Below are 15057 nucleotides of genomic sequence, written 5' to 3'. Positions count from 1 at the left end.
GAAGAGGATCTGTTGGGATTGCGTAGGAGAGGGGTGGGGAGGGGGGTAAGTGCGACGGCCCAAACGGGGTATTTGCGTGAGCTCCACAAAGATGTGCGCCCGCTCCCTCTAGAATCCTGGATCGAGACTGTCCTGAGCCCGGCAAATCAAACCTCGGGCAAATTTATCGGCAGACTCGTTTCCAGAGTTCTCAGAGTGAGTAGGCACCCACTGAAGCTCTACCCTACGCGGTAAATTTTGGGTAGGGGTGTTCAACAATTGCCAGGCATGGGCGAAAATCCTGCCCTTGGCAAAGTTGGACAGAGCCGCTTTGGAGTCGGTGAAGATGTATTGGGCGTCCGAATGTGCAAGGGCCAGGGCGATGGCGGTCTCCTCTGCCTCCTCAGGCGTAGAGCCCGAGGGAAGACGGTGAGTTAGGGGGTGAGGTAGGGTTGGATTATAGGCAACTGCTACCGCTTCATGCGATCTACATGCGGTGTCTACTAAACTGCATCGTGGGCTTGCCCATAATACTTGCGGAGGGCATTAGCGCGAGCTACGCGGCGAGGGATGTGATATTGGGGATGGACGTTTCGAGAAAGGTGTTTCACAACGAGGGGTGTATGAATGTGTCGAGGGATGGCTATAAGGGTTGACTGGTTAGCGGGTATGTTTATTGGATGTGAAGAGAGTATATGGCGGCCAGTGACGCTCGTGGCAAGTCTAAGGTACTGTGTCTGAAGGTGCGCGTCAACTAGTTCGTGAATGGTGTTGTGCATGCCTAGGGCAAGAAGTTTGGCTGTGCTAGTGCCACGAGGTAGGTTTAGTGCTGCCTTAGTCGCAAGGCGGATCATTGATTTCACGCGTTCGGTGTACGTGCGGTTGAATTTGAGATATGGGGTTGCGTATAGAATGCGGCTAAGCTTAAATGCGTGCACTACTTTCGTGTTGTCCGCTTCATCTAAACCCTTGTTAAGGGAGGACACTCGTCGTACAAAGTGCAACAAGGATTGCGTGGAGGCCTTGAGTCTTTTAAGGGTATGTTCATTTCGTCCAGAATCCTGCAAGTGGAGGCCAAGGATGCGGAGGGCGGGTGGGATGGGGATAGGGGATCCTTTTAAAATGATTTGGATGGGCGAGTTAGAGACAGATTTTGGCCTAATTAGGAAGAGCGCGGACTAAGATGGGGAACATTCGAGCCCGATAGATGGCGTGTGAAAGGAGATGGTGTCTGCTGCTAACTGAAGAGTTTCCTCAATTTCCCCCTCAGAGCCATGAGTTGTCCATGTGGTAATATCATCAGCGTACAGGGTATGCTTTAGGTGTGGGATTAGAGCCAGTTTGTGAGCTAGGGAGATGAGAGGAATGTTAAAAAAAAGGGGAGAAAGGACCGCCCCTTGAGGGGTTCCGAGCTCTGTGAGTGTATAAGGGGATGTGGTAATATGATCTATGTGCAGGGAGGCAGTGCGGCCCGAGAGAAACGCGCGAGCGTAGTTGTAGGTTTTAGGGCCTACCTGTAGAGCCTGCAGTTCCTGTAAGATGGCATCGTGTCGAATTCTGTCAAATGCCTTGGTGAGATCAACTGCCAGGATAGCTTTAATGTGGTGTGGGATGGTATCATCAAGCACGTCATGCGTAATTTGAAGTAGGGCGTCCTGCTCAGATAGATGCGCACGAAAGCCGAGCTTACTGTGGGGGAAAAGGTGGTTGTCTTCCATGTACGTTGTTAGCCGAGCAAGAATTATGTGCTCAAAGACCTTGCCCAGACAGGATATAAGAGAAATGGGGCGGATGTTTTCTAGGGTGATAGGCTTGTGGGGTTTTCAAATAAAAATAACTTTTCCATGCTTCCACGAGGCAGAGAGAGTACCTGCCTGCCAACATTCGTTAAAGTAGGTGACTAAGTCAGAGGTGGAAGCATCGTCAAGATTTCTGATAGCTGCATTGGTAATTTGATCATCTCCGGGAGCGGTATTCCATAATTTCAATAGGGCGGCGCCAAATTCTGATTCTATAATAAGGGCGTCAAGCTCGGGCTTGGGTGGGCCCGCATAGTCAGGATACTTCCAAGGGAGACCAGGAGTTGTATAGTTGCATTTCTCCTGGGCGAGGAAGGCGTCGGTGTCTTGTCGATGATTGTGAGCGAGGCGGCAAATGCTAAGGCGCGTCTGGGATTTCGATTACGTGGGGTCTAGCATGTGCCGTAACAGATGCCAAGCGCGGGTTGTGGAGAGATGGCAGCGGAGACCGTCGCAAACCTGAGCCCAGTTAGCTTTGCAAAGAGTGGCACTACATTGTGCTATTTGGGATTGAATCCGGGCAAGTTTGAGTTTTAGTCTCCTATTGTGCTTCTGAGTCTTCCACCTTTGCGTTATGTTGTCCTGTGCTTGGAGGAGGTGGGCGAGCTTGCTGTCAATAACAGGGGTCATTGGGGTAGAGTCGAGCGTCTGAGTGTGTTGGCGAATGTCTTTTTGTAACTGAATAATCCAGGTGTCTAGGTCGAAGGGGGCCTGTGTTGGCTGCGCGTGTCTAAATTTGCGGAGCGTGTCCCAATAAGTGTGCTTAACGTTAAATTTGAGCTGAGATCGGCGATAGTTTAGCGTTATCCGAATTAGGTGGTGATCGCTGCCTAGTGTGGAAAGCATTCTTTTCCACTGCAGGTGGTCCAAGTTTCTACCAAGCGTGAGGTCTGGGCTAGTATCGGCAGTAACACTGTTACCAATCCGCGTAGGTAAGCTGAAATCATGAAAAATGGTCAGGTGGAGCGCCAGCGTCTCATTGTATTTAACTGTGCCTCTGTGGTTGGTTCGCCGATAGCCCCAGTCCACGTGAGCGCAATTAAAATCTCCGGCAATAAGTAGGGGATTTGATCCTGCCAACTGGGTTACGGATTTCAGAAGTGAGGGGAGTAAGTTAATTGGCTGACGTGGGAGAAGGTACCAGTTAAAAAAGAACAGGGTTGATTTTGTAGGGGTGGGCGGTAAGACTTCAATAAGGTTGTTAGCGATAGGGGAGATAATTACGTGCTCCACGTAATGCAAGGATTTACTGACAAATGTGACCACCCGAGGTATGTCAGTGGTGTCTGAGGGGATAAAAGCATATCCTGGCAGCTGCCTGCAAACATTGGCGTCCTGAATGGCGATAATGTCTGGTGGGGATGAGGAACTTGCGATAACTTGCTGCAGAGGATCGCGCTTTCGCCGAAAGCCCCTGCACTTCCACTGAATATTCTGTAAAGAATTAAGGCCCGTCGGAGGAGCCATGTTGTTGGGTAGTGAGGGGAAGGAGGGGTGTGGAGAGTGGGACTGTGGGAGGATAGCCCATTGAGAGTCCAGGAGTGAGGCGAGTTAAGCGCTCCTCTACCTTGGTCATGATGCTACATATGACACTATCCATTAGGCGGGTAATGGTAGATTCAATCATAAGCTGCCGATGGGCTGCGTGGTTGGGCGGTGCGATTTCTAGCCATGCACGAGTCGGTGCCCGTGAGGTGTTGGCCTCCACAGAGAATGCCGGTCGGGATGCAGGAGGGCACATCTTGCGGTTCATGCTTGTCTCCGCACCGCGGACAGAGACCAGTCTTGGGGTGCTGGCACACGTCATACCTACGGCCCGGCCGACGACAGTTCGTGCACGCATCTGGACTTCCCTTGAACGGCGTGCATCTGTACACTACATTCATGTAGCGCATGGTACGAGGGACTGGTCCGTGCGCAAAGGTGATCAGTACGGAACGAGTCCTACCCATTCTGCGAGATGCAATGATATCAGCGCACTGGTTACGGGTCTGGAGGTCCCGTAGCATCTGCTCCGGCGTCTCCTTCCAGTAGGTTTGCGAGATGACTCCACGCACAGCAGCCGCTGGCGGTGCAATGTAGGCTGCCACATGGTAAGCGGTCTCTTGGAAGACCACTTCCCTGAGCTGGACGAGGTGAACAGCGGTTGTCTCCTGCGGGGTAGCGACCGTGAAGGTGTTGTTCGTAGGGTGGATCCTCAGGTGAATATCCCCGAGGTTACAGCCAGCAGCGCTGACTTGCAGGGCTTGCAAGAGGCTTCCTCTTGGTCGGTAGACGATTGTATAGTGCCGGGAGGGAGTGAAGCAACTTGTTTGCTTCGGTGTGCGACTGCGTGCGTAACGCGCAGCTGTTCTTGTTGAGGCCTGTGTGTAGGCTTGACAGTCGCAGGGGTAGCGGACGCGGACGCCGTAGGCTTAGATGGAACAGAGGCTGCTTGGTGGGATGTGGCCAGCGTTTCCGCGCTTGAGATTTTACCCTTGTACGCGCGGAGTATCGGGGTCCACTCACTGGGACGAAGGTCTTCCCTCTGCGCTTGCACCTCCATGGCTGTTGGAGGTAGGTGCGCTGCCGGTGAGTGAGGAACGCAGCGCGCCAGCGAGGCTCGCCTCGATGAGGCGAGGCTTAGCGCAGCCGAACAGCAGGCGGAGACGTTTTCACTTGTCAGTTCTTGTGAATCATCGGGCACATCCAAAAGATGATAACGGTTATGGCCCGTGTACCTTCCTGGATCCGTTGAGGGTCTTGATGGGTCCTTGGGAAGATTTAGCTGGGCGCAGGAGCCAGAAATTGGCGGAGTCGATGTGAGACGCGTCCATTCACTCGTGCCCCTAGCGGCGATCTCCCAGCAGTGTGCAGCGCGCATGGAGGCCAGCTCATACTGCGAGTACGTCGCAGAATTTCTGAAAATCATGCGCCAGCATGAAGTCCGTGCTCACTTAGGAGGATGAAAGCGGCGCAAAAGGCGGTGGGACAGGGAATTCAAGACTGCGCTCGAGGCGCGGTGTACGGCTTACCGCCTCAACCGCAGAGCTCTGAAAGGTCTCTGCGCTGAAGATAGCCACCTGGCCTGGCAATAATACCTCCTTCGCAAGAAGGAACTTATCCACTTATCCAGGGGCCGTATTACGTGCCACTCTCAATATCGCTTTCCAGTCTGATAGCCTGACGTCAAAGTGACGACACCTCTGAATCAACCAATTAGCAGCAAGGTTTGTGGAAATACGAGGGGAACAGCCTTCCGCCCCGCCCGCACTCCTACTCCGCGGGTGCAGCGTTCCCGCTCGCTAACCGCGGATGGGGTTCCTGCTCGAGGGAAACAAAGAGAGGGGACGACAAAGCGTGAACACTCATATGCTATTTATTACACTTTCAATTAATACACAGAGCGGGCCAGCTAGCTACGAGACATCAACGAGGCATTCCTTGGAAATAGAAGCTACGTAAGGACTTCCGGCTTACCGGCTGGGGCAGGGGCACGACTTCGGAGTTACCGGCGGCGAACGTTTGTATGCGCCGATAATGGCCGCTGGGTTTTCCCGTCCGCGCCGTATTCTTGGGGAAAACCTATTCTCTATCATTTGCCGGGGAAGGCGACCAGAGTGCGCGTTTGATGCGCTCGCTTTGCGGCCTGGAACCAGAAGTCCAGCGGCAAGGCACTACGGATCCCCGTGCGCCTGCCGCGGGATGTGACGAGAGCGTGCGGCTCCAACCGCTCGTGACGCTGGCCGGATCCCGCAGAATGCCCGCGTAACCTACCAGGTGGCGCTTCCGTCGCCGTTCCCTTTCCCCCATGAGGGAGACTTCCCTCCTCGCTCAACCAGTGCTGTCCGTCCCGACGGCCGACGGTGAAGATGGGCCGCATCGAAATGGAGCGGGGAAACAGGTTTCCACATCCATCCCTCCTTAAATGTTGGGCTACGGTTGAACTCATCCATGGAGGCCAACGACGAAGGGGCCGTGAGCGTTGCGGTGATGACTGCAAGACAACTCGTACAGGCGGGGGGCGGGGTCATCCGACGAGAACCAAGGTCACCGGGCACCCGTCCTTGTCCCGCGGCAGGCATCTAAAATAAGCGTGCCGGGAGGGTGTTGTTCGCGCCGACGCGCCTTTGTTGGAAGGTAGGGGGGCTGGCCCCACCGCTCTCGAAGCCGCTGCAAACTGCTCGCCAGAGACTCCGCAGCTCGATGACTCACGGTCTCAAGGCAGCAGGCAGGAACCCATACAATGGACAGCAGGCTAGGGCAGCTTCTCTTGAACTCTGCATATCGCTCCTAGGATGTCCAAAAGTTTGAATAAAAAACAATAGAGACCGCGCAAACTCGCCATTTGTTAAAATTCAGAGCAATGCAAGTGCCAAACAGTCCTATCCGGCACCGCCCAAACACTCGGTTCATTTGAACGTAGCTGGCTCTCTTCGGTCGAAGCACATTCGCAGTTCGCTTTCCGGCATGGTGATGTTAAGATGACTTGAACTGCATTAGCGTCTCTGGTTCCGCGAAATTATAAATTCGCTTCGCAGCCGTAAAAAAAAATACGAAGTTCGTTTGAACAAAGTAAGCTTTCTATAGTTGATCGAGACCTCTCGGCTCTAGCGAGGTTAAATATACATCAAGCAGGCCCGTTTGCGCGTGCTTGTGCCACGGCACGACTGTGTCCCTAAAGTGACAGGCAGTTTCCGAAGATCCTTAGGCCTACTCGCTCTAACACTTGCTGGTGCCAACAAAGGGCCAAGGACAACAGCTAGAACACAACGCCACGAGGAGATACGTTTTTGCCAAGGTGACCCTAACGCGAACGGCGCCTACTGCTTCTCGCAGTGTCGCAGCCCCGCGGTGCTTTTCCTGCAATCACGACTGCAATCCAAAAGAGCTGATTACGTTGCCTGGATCCCAGAGCCAAGGAGAGAGAACAGAGAATATTTACAACTATGCACAAGAAAAATCGGGCCACCCTCCAGGCTTCCGCATTCACTCGCTTCTGGCTTGCTGTTCTCCGCGGACGTCTCGGTCTCGCTCCCCATGTGCAGACTTCGTAGGTTCACCTTCCAAAGTTGCACCGATGAAATACTCATCAAAAGCGTAGCATGCACGGCAATTTTCCCATCTTGCTATTACGCTCATCTCGCTGTCAAGAAAGCACCTTAGTCTTGCTAGCAACTCCGAATTCTGGTATGGCCTAACGCTGTTCCAAATCCGGGCGGGCATTCCACGAACCAAACTGACTGTCGTCCCTCGTCCCAAGAGCTTGCCCCACGTTGGGACGCCATTGTGGAAATATGGCGGGGGACAGCCTAACGCCCCGCCCGTACTCCCACTCCGCGGATGCAGCATTCCCGCTCGCAAACCGTGGATGGGGTTCGTGCTCGAGGGACAAAGGGAAGGGACGACAATAGCGTTAACACTTGCAATTAAAACACAGAGTGGGCCAGCTAGCTACAAAACATCAACGAGGCATTCATCGGAAATAGAAGGCTAAGTAAGGACTTCTGACTTACCAGCTGGGGCAGGGGCGCGACTTCGGAGGTATCGGCGGCGAACGTTTGTATGCGCCGATAATGGCAACCGGGTTGGGCCGTGCGCGTCGCATTCTTGGGGCAAAGCCATTGCCTAGCATTTGCTGGGGAAGGCGACCAGAGCGCGTGTTTGCTGCGCTCGCTTCGCTGCCTGAAACCAGAAGTCGAGCGGCAAGGCACAACAAATCCGCGTGCGCCTGCTGCGGAAGGTGACGAGAGCGTGCGGCTCCAACCGCTCGTGACGCTGGCCGGATCCCGAAGAGACTCTGTCCGGTCCCGCAGAATTCCGCGTAACCTACCAGGTGGCGCTCCCGTCACCGTTTCCTTTCCCCATGAGGGAGACTTCCCTCCTCGCCCAACCGGTGCTGTCTGTCCCGACGGCCGACGATGAAAATGGGCCGCAACGAAATGGAGGGGGGGAACAGGTTTCCACAGGTTGCGATGGCTAGTAGCAGGGCTCCGACCCGGAACCATTTATTTGCACGACACTGGACCGTAGGTTGATGTTTTGCTGTAAAGACGCTGTGAATAAAATGAGTAATGTTTTATTTTGCTAAGAAACTGCATTTCAAACTCAACAACACCAAGCAAAACAGCAGTGTTTTCAGTTTTGCAGTTAAGTTTCCTGTTCAGTCACCTTCTGTACCGCGAAGGTGCGCTGTCAGAGGTAACGCCTGCACTTGTCAGCCTAAAAAAATACAAACGCATTGAATAAAAAAGTAATGTTTTATTTTGGCAATAAACAACGTTGAAAACTCAACACCGCAACGATAATTAGAAGCGCACTCAGTTTTGCACTTTATTTGCTGCAGGGTAACTTCTCTTGCCATGATGGCGCACTGGAAGTGGTATAGCGTGAACATGGTGGCTTGCACGAGAACATCTGATTCCATGGCTAGTTCCTGCTGCTTTTTGCGTGTCGTCTAAAATCAAGGCACTTTGTGGATGTCTTAATTTTGCGGAAAAATCTGTTCGAAGGCAGTGAATGCTATGGGTTTTCGAAGACCAACTTACAAGGAGCGCTCGGCTCCAAAATGGACGAAGGCAACTTGAATAACACTAGAAATATTTTTTTGGTACACATGTCTGCGCAACGAATGGATGTCATACCTTGTGCTGTTTGAAGAATGTAGTCTTCAGCAGAATTTTATCCTATGCCCGTTTGCCCCCACAGTGGCCTTATGCCTTTGTCTCATAATAAAGGAAGTTCAATTAATCTCTCTGCCTAGTGCCTACTAATAGAGCTATTGATAGAGAGTTGAGCTAGACAACACGTACGTTTAGTTTTGCTGTTTCATCTCCATTTGTCCCACAGCTTTTTTAAAATATTTGCACTCAGTGTCTGCTTGACATAGGCTGTGAAGAGCAGAGACTGTGCAACACAAGATTGTTCTAAAGCATGTTGCTGGTGCTGTGTGCCGTGATTTGGTTATTTTTCCTTTGTCGTGACACATTGCGGTGCTTTGTGAATTGCTGCCGATTCAGGCAGCAAATCTACGTGTACTCAGGTCGGATTAAGAAAAATGGGGGCCCTGGGCTATGCACATGCAGGCCCCCTTTCCCTATACTGACCCACCTGCCCCTTGTCGCCTGCTACGCTACTGGAAATATGCCACGTTTCATTGTTTTCCAACAAATTAAAAATAACGAAGTGCGATCAACGGGATTATTATTATCGTTATTAATATAAGGAAAACAACAAAACTTGCTTGAAACGCGCGCTGTTGTAAATACCAACACATATGTTCACCTTGTGGTTAATATGCATTCTGTTTTCAGGAAAAGCTATAGCTTTAAGGAAAAGTTTAGTGCACTCAACACGAACAAGAATGTAGAAAAGACAAAACAGCTCAGATGTCGATCTTCTGAAGCTAGGACTTGTTTGCATCACTAAGTTTAATCCCGTGAGGAGACGCATGGTTGTATCCAAAACATTATTAAAATTCAAGCATCATACTGCAGTAATCGTTATACACGTTACTCTATAAATATACAATAGATATATACAAAACTCAAGGAAGTACGAACACCATAAAAATGCACTAGAATACTGATGAAAATTACCAAATGTAATTAAAAACGTTATCTGAAAATATTTTCAGTAAAGGTAAGACAAGCAAGGACGACACCAAGTAAACGTGGCGCTATCAATACAAAACAAAAATACAGTTCTTTATAAGCACGCTAAATATCACAAGAACAAAGAAAAGACGAACAACGAAGATTTGCATATCTTGAATTATACTGCTCAGCGTTTTAATGGCAACTTGCAGGCTGGGAGGCGACACAACGAACTTATTCGAACTATTTATGTATAGCGCAAACAGTCCTTTTTTGAAATGGCATCGTTTGCGCCTTAGGCTTGCGAAATCAGATATAGTCTTTTCGAAGGGTAGATCGCGGAGGAGATCACTTTCAATGAACATGATAGCAAGCGAGTTCACCATGTCGTCAAGGGGGCTCGAACGAAGGCGATCTTTTATCAGCGACAACTTGCAAAACGCTCGTTCGGTCTCACAGTTTGCCACTAGTATGCGTAAGTACATTCGCAAACCAATTGAAAAGTTCGGAAACACATCAGTAAGCTTTATTTCGTGCAGCAACTTCGTTATTCCAAGAGGACTCGTGTACTGGCACACAGAGTTGTGCAGAAAGTTCGCAAACTGAACGATTTCAGCGGAAAATGCTGGCTCCAAATCATTTTTGTATGTTTTAACCAACTTCTCAGCATGCTGTGCCAGAGGGGCCTCGCTCCCATTTTCTGTCAGCAATTTTAAGAATCCGAACCTTTGGCAGAGTTCAGTGTAGGCAGCCTTTCGCACTCGCAAAGAGCCAAGACTGTCAAGTACAACATTGTAGGTGTCTACGATTAACTTTTTTTTACCTTTTATCGCACTATTGCTTTTTCTGTGTGGGTGCTTACTCAAAACGATGCATTTGCCCTCATCCTGATAACATTGATTGGTACTTAGCGTGCGTACTCTTCGAAGGTATCAAAGAAAGGTCGAAAAGAATTAACAAACCCTTCTAGAGAGCTCAGCACGTCTACAGCTTTTGAAATGTCTAGGCCTGGTTTCTGAAGTGCTACGCTCGTTTTGTCAAAACGCTCCAAGATTTCTTTCCAGAAAATCGCCATGAATGCAGTCTCTAGTTTTGTCATTTTCTTGAATACAGAGTGCGCTTCGTTTTTAGTGTCACCGTTTTATTCCTCGTACTTTGATATATCTTCAAGGCAACACAAGACTGCACTGAAATTTTTCAGAATGGCCTTACATGATTCAGCGTGTCTTGACCACCTTGTCTCAGAGAGACTTTTTAAAACAAGCTGCTGGCCAGTTCCGCCCATGCTGTCCAAAAAATACCTGCATCGCTTAGGTGAGGCAGCAAAGAACACATACAGTGTCTGAATTACAGTGAAAAATTTGCCTCAAGGCAACTGTCAACGCTACACGCGCCAACTAAACTCAGTGAATGACCAGCACACGGGAAGTAGACTGCCAATTCATTCAGGTGTTTGATTTGAGCTTGTAGTCCTTCGTATTTTCCTGACATATTACTCGCATTATCATAAGCTTGGCCCCTACAATCATCAATTGAGATGCCATTGGTCGTCAAGAGGGGCATCACGGTATCGAAAAGATACAAGCCGGTATGTGATTCGATTGGAACAAATTCATGAAAACATTCGTACACTTTCCCATTTAACTAGTATCGTAAAACAACTGACAGCTTATCAACGTGAGTAAGGTATGAAGTCGAATCAACAATTCAAGAGAAATATTTTGCGCGTTTCACTTCGTCAACGAGATTTTTTTTTACAGCCTTGGCCATATTCTCGATAACTTCACCACAAATGGTGTTTGAAAGATACGATGGGTGACTTTTTCCTTTGTTCCCGTAGCGTTTGATGTGCTCCTCTAGAAAGAGATCAAACTTGGCAATGGCCTCAAGCACTCCCAAATAGTTTCTCGCTGAACCAAAAACCTACTCACTGCCCCTAAACGCTAGGTTGCGCTCAGCTAGAAGCTTAACAACCAACACTACGCGCTCTAACACCTGAGCGGTCTCAGTGAAAAGATGCTTAAACAGCTCCTTGTCAACTGTGCTGATCGAGTTAGAGCCGGCAAGCCAGGCTTTCACGCAGGTCTGGTGCTCGATGCTATTTTCTTGTGCGCAATCCTTTTCTTCTGCTCTTTTCCAATCAGAAAAGCCGTGCGCGGTGAAAGCACTGGGGTTGCTTGAAATCGAAAATAGTTTGCACATGAAACAGTAAACAGAACCATTGGACTCCGAGTAGATTCACCAGTGTCACTCGTACGTTTCCTTATTTACAGCCTTTCGCACGAAACGATGAGGTGACATATAGCGTCTCTGAGTTTTGTATTGCCTTTCGGAAGACGGAAAATTTTCTGCCCGATTTTGAAAATACAATGACCCTTTCTCAAGGCATACAATCCAAAAGCTGCCAGTAATAACGTCCGGCCACTTAGCAGAGTCACTTCAGAGAATCTCGCAAGGTACCTATTGCTGCGGGGGTGTCTGTATACTTCTCTCTTGCCGCAATGAGAAGCCGTCTCATTCTTCCTCTTGAGGCACACTTTGTTGGTGGAAACATGAATATTTGAAGCCAAACTAACAGGAGACAAGTGAGTCTGTTCTTGGAGTGTTGTTTCCTGGCGCTCGTCAGTAGAAGGAGGCTCATTGGGGAGGTTTGGCACCTGTTGATCAGCAGTAGAAGAAATCAGGAGTGGCGGACCGAACACCTGGAGCTCTGTGGCAGAGGCCCGGTCGAGTAGCGCAGATGTTGCTGTCTCAGGAACAGGACAGGGCTCGGCTAGCGTCCGTTGCTCAGAAATATGGACGACTGAGGTTGGCACTGTTTTCACAGGATCCAGACAACCAAGATGAGTCAAACCTTGCTTCTGGCCAGGGAACCGTGGCGATGGAGTTGGCAACTTCTCCACAGAAGCACTGTCGGTACCATTGGGAATTTTACACGGACTCTAGGTAGAGCAATCATACCGCTCCGCGGAAGCTGCATTCAGTATTTACTTTGGGATTTTTGGTAGCTTCTTTTCACGCTCTTCTCTTGCTAACTTCGCCTTTCGTTTGGACACACCACTGATATGCTTCCGATCAAGCATTTTCGCATGAATGGATGCTAATTCTTCACCGCACCGGGCACTTCGTCAGTCCGACGCGACCGCAGGTGTCCAACGGTGGCCGTCCCGATGACTGGCGCACGCTGTTGTGCCCGCACTCTCTTCCTGCTGTTGAGCTCGGCGAATTTGGACTTGGGGAGGATTCTCTGAAAACCACAGCGAAGGTGAATGAGCCCTCTAGAAGAAACGTGGCTGCAGGAACATCGGGTGCAGCGACGATAATAGCGTCCCCACGTGTTCGAACAGGCCATCGGGTGCAGCGACGATAATAGCATCCGCATGTGTTCGAACAGGTCATCAGACGACGAAGTACAAGATCAGTGTTGTCCTCTTCAGTCACGCTGGGGTTGAACAATTGCCCGAGTGCCGCGCCTTCGACAGAGGTTCCGCGTCCTGGTCATCAGTACAAGATCTTTCAACCCCCGCTGGGAGACAGCTCGCATTCCTGTGTCACGCAGGCGCCTTCCTGTTCCAGGTTGAACAATTGCCCGAGAGCTGCGCCTTCGACAGAGGTTTCACGTTCCGGTCATCAGTACAAGACCTTTCAACCCCTGTTGGGAGACAGCCTGCATTCCTGTGTCACGCAGGCGCCTTCTGGTTCCACATGAGCGCGGTCCGGACACACGTGCGCGCCCACCTGGAGGCCGCGTGGACGACAACGTGACCGCGTCTTGTTACCTTTCCGTCGACCGAGCTGCGAGATAACATCAGGACCGCCCTGCCGTGGGTGGTACCATCAGTGCCATTGTGTGATTGGACATCATTCTTCGAACTGTATTCCCCAGCTAGGGATATGGGGAATACGAAGAGTATTTAACGAGCTTCTGGTTTGGTACCAGAAGAGAGCCCCCCTCTTGAGAGATGCCCTTTTCTTGGAGAAATTCCCGTCTGCTAAAAAGCTCTGTTTACTAAGAAGCTCTCTTTACTGAGAAGCACTCTCAGTTGCCCTTATTGTACATTATGTAAATAGTCTTTCTATAAAGTTTTCCTTCTCCGATCGTCCTCGTCTCTTCTTCGGCCCAGTCACGCTACCTGAATCCCAACAACTGCATGGCAGCTGTTGGGATGTCCACGTGAAGTTACCGGTTCCGACGGACCTCGGCAGCTACGGGACAGACGGGCGTCAGCTATACCTTGGCAGGGTGAGTGCCCAATGTTTTCCGTTCATTTCTCCAGACCGTACTAGCACAGGCAGATGCTAAGTGCGGATTCCTGTTGTCTGGAAAATTGATTTAGGGAAACTTTTCTGTTCACTTCAAGCTAGGGCTTTTGTTTCAGTCTGCTTGCTAACGCATAGTGGAATTCACGATGGAGAACTTAAAAGTGTAGGAGCTGTCGAAATTTTCCAGGAACTGGGGATTTCGCTACGTTCAGCGAAAAGAAAAAAAGAAATTCTCGAGGCTATGCGGCAGGAGGAGGTGACTGTTGAGGAGGTCGACGAGGCCTGGGAAACAATTGTAGGACGCAAAGAAGAGCAGAAAAGACGGCAGCTGCGCGAGCAGAAAGAAAAAGAAGAGCTTCGGTTGGGTCAAGAAAGACGGATGTCGTTGGAGCAGAAAGAAAAAGAAGAGCTTCGGTTGGCTCAAGAGAGACGGGAGGTCCATGAGGCAGAGAAAAAAGCGAGAGAACATGCTCGAAAAATGAAGGAGCTCGAAATCGCGTCGAACGGAGGGAATATGGCGTGTCTTAGCCCTGTAGCTTCGGTAGAGGAGCAAGGGAGGCGGAGATTGCAGGATCTCGTCTCACCATAGCGCGTGGGAGGCGATAATGCACTCTTGTTGGTAAATTTCAGACGCGCATGCGGGAAGGTGCACATCGACAATGGCGCTTGGTCTGAGAAGTTGCTTCCTCTACTTCCGTGCGAGGCAGCCGAAGTGGTGGCTCGCCTCTCACGGGAATAGTGTGATGACATCGAAAAGGTAGAGAGCGCACTGCTTAGAAAGTACCGGCTTTCTGCTGAAGCCTTTAGGCAGCGACTCAGGCAGGCAAAGAAAGGCAGAGAGTCGCATATTGACTTCGCGTACCGGCTTAAAGTCAACTTAAACGAGTGGATTAAGACCGCTGAGGTGCACGGAAGTCATGACAAGGTACTGGAGTGCATCGCACTATAGCAGTACTATAGCGCGATTCCAGACGATCTGAGGATATGGCTGCAAGATAGGCTAGCAGATATAGACCTAGACAAAGCAGCACCGCTCGCAGACGAGTATTACGTTCGCCGAAACCTCCAAAGCAAGACACGGTACGATAACAGGTTAGAAAAGGGAGAAACCTAATAAAGGAGAATCTTCGACCAAAGGGTGCCACCAGCACGCCGAGATCACCGAACAGAGAAAGCGGGATCAAAAGGAGGAGGTAGCGAAAACAAGATGGAGTCACCCAAATCTGCCGATTCGCCAAAACAGAAGGCACCTGGAGCTCGCGCGTTTGAAGCCCGAAAGCCCATTGTCTGGTATAATTGCAACAAGCAGGGTCACATTTCAGTGAATTGCAAACAGCAAAAGATGGTGTTCGCGTGCATGCGACAGTCGGAGGAAAACCTTAAACTGCTGGAGCCACACTTGCGGGACGTGATGAGAAATGGCAAGAAATTTAGAGCACTTC

At 50.3% G+C, this 15057-nt stretch overlaps 1 pseudogene; it reads left to right on the top strand.

Moving 5' to 3' along the window:
• Positions 1-14729, top strand: part of LOC144123680 (uncharacterized) — a 31531-nt pseudogene extending 16802 nt beyond the window's left edge.
• The last annotated feature ends 328 nt before the right edge of the window (positions 14730-15057 follow it).

This window comes from Amblyomma americanum, chromosome 3 (assembly GCF_052857255.1).
Source record: "Amblyomma americanum isolate KBUSLIRL-KWMA chromosome 3, ASM5285725v1, whole genome shotgun sequence".
Classification (NCBI taxonomy): domain Eukaryota; kingdom Metazoa; phylum Arthropoda; class Arachnida; order Ixodida; family Ixodidae; genus Amblyomma; species Amblyomma americanum.
This window is presented reverse-complemented; position numbering and strand designations above follow the sequence as displayed.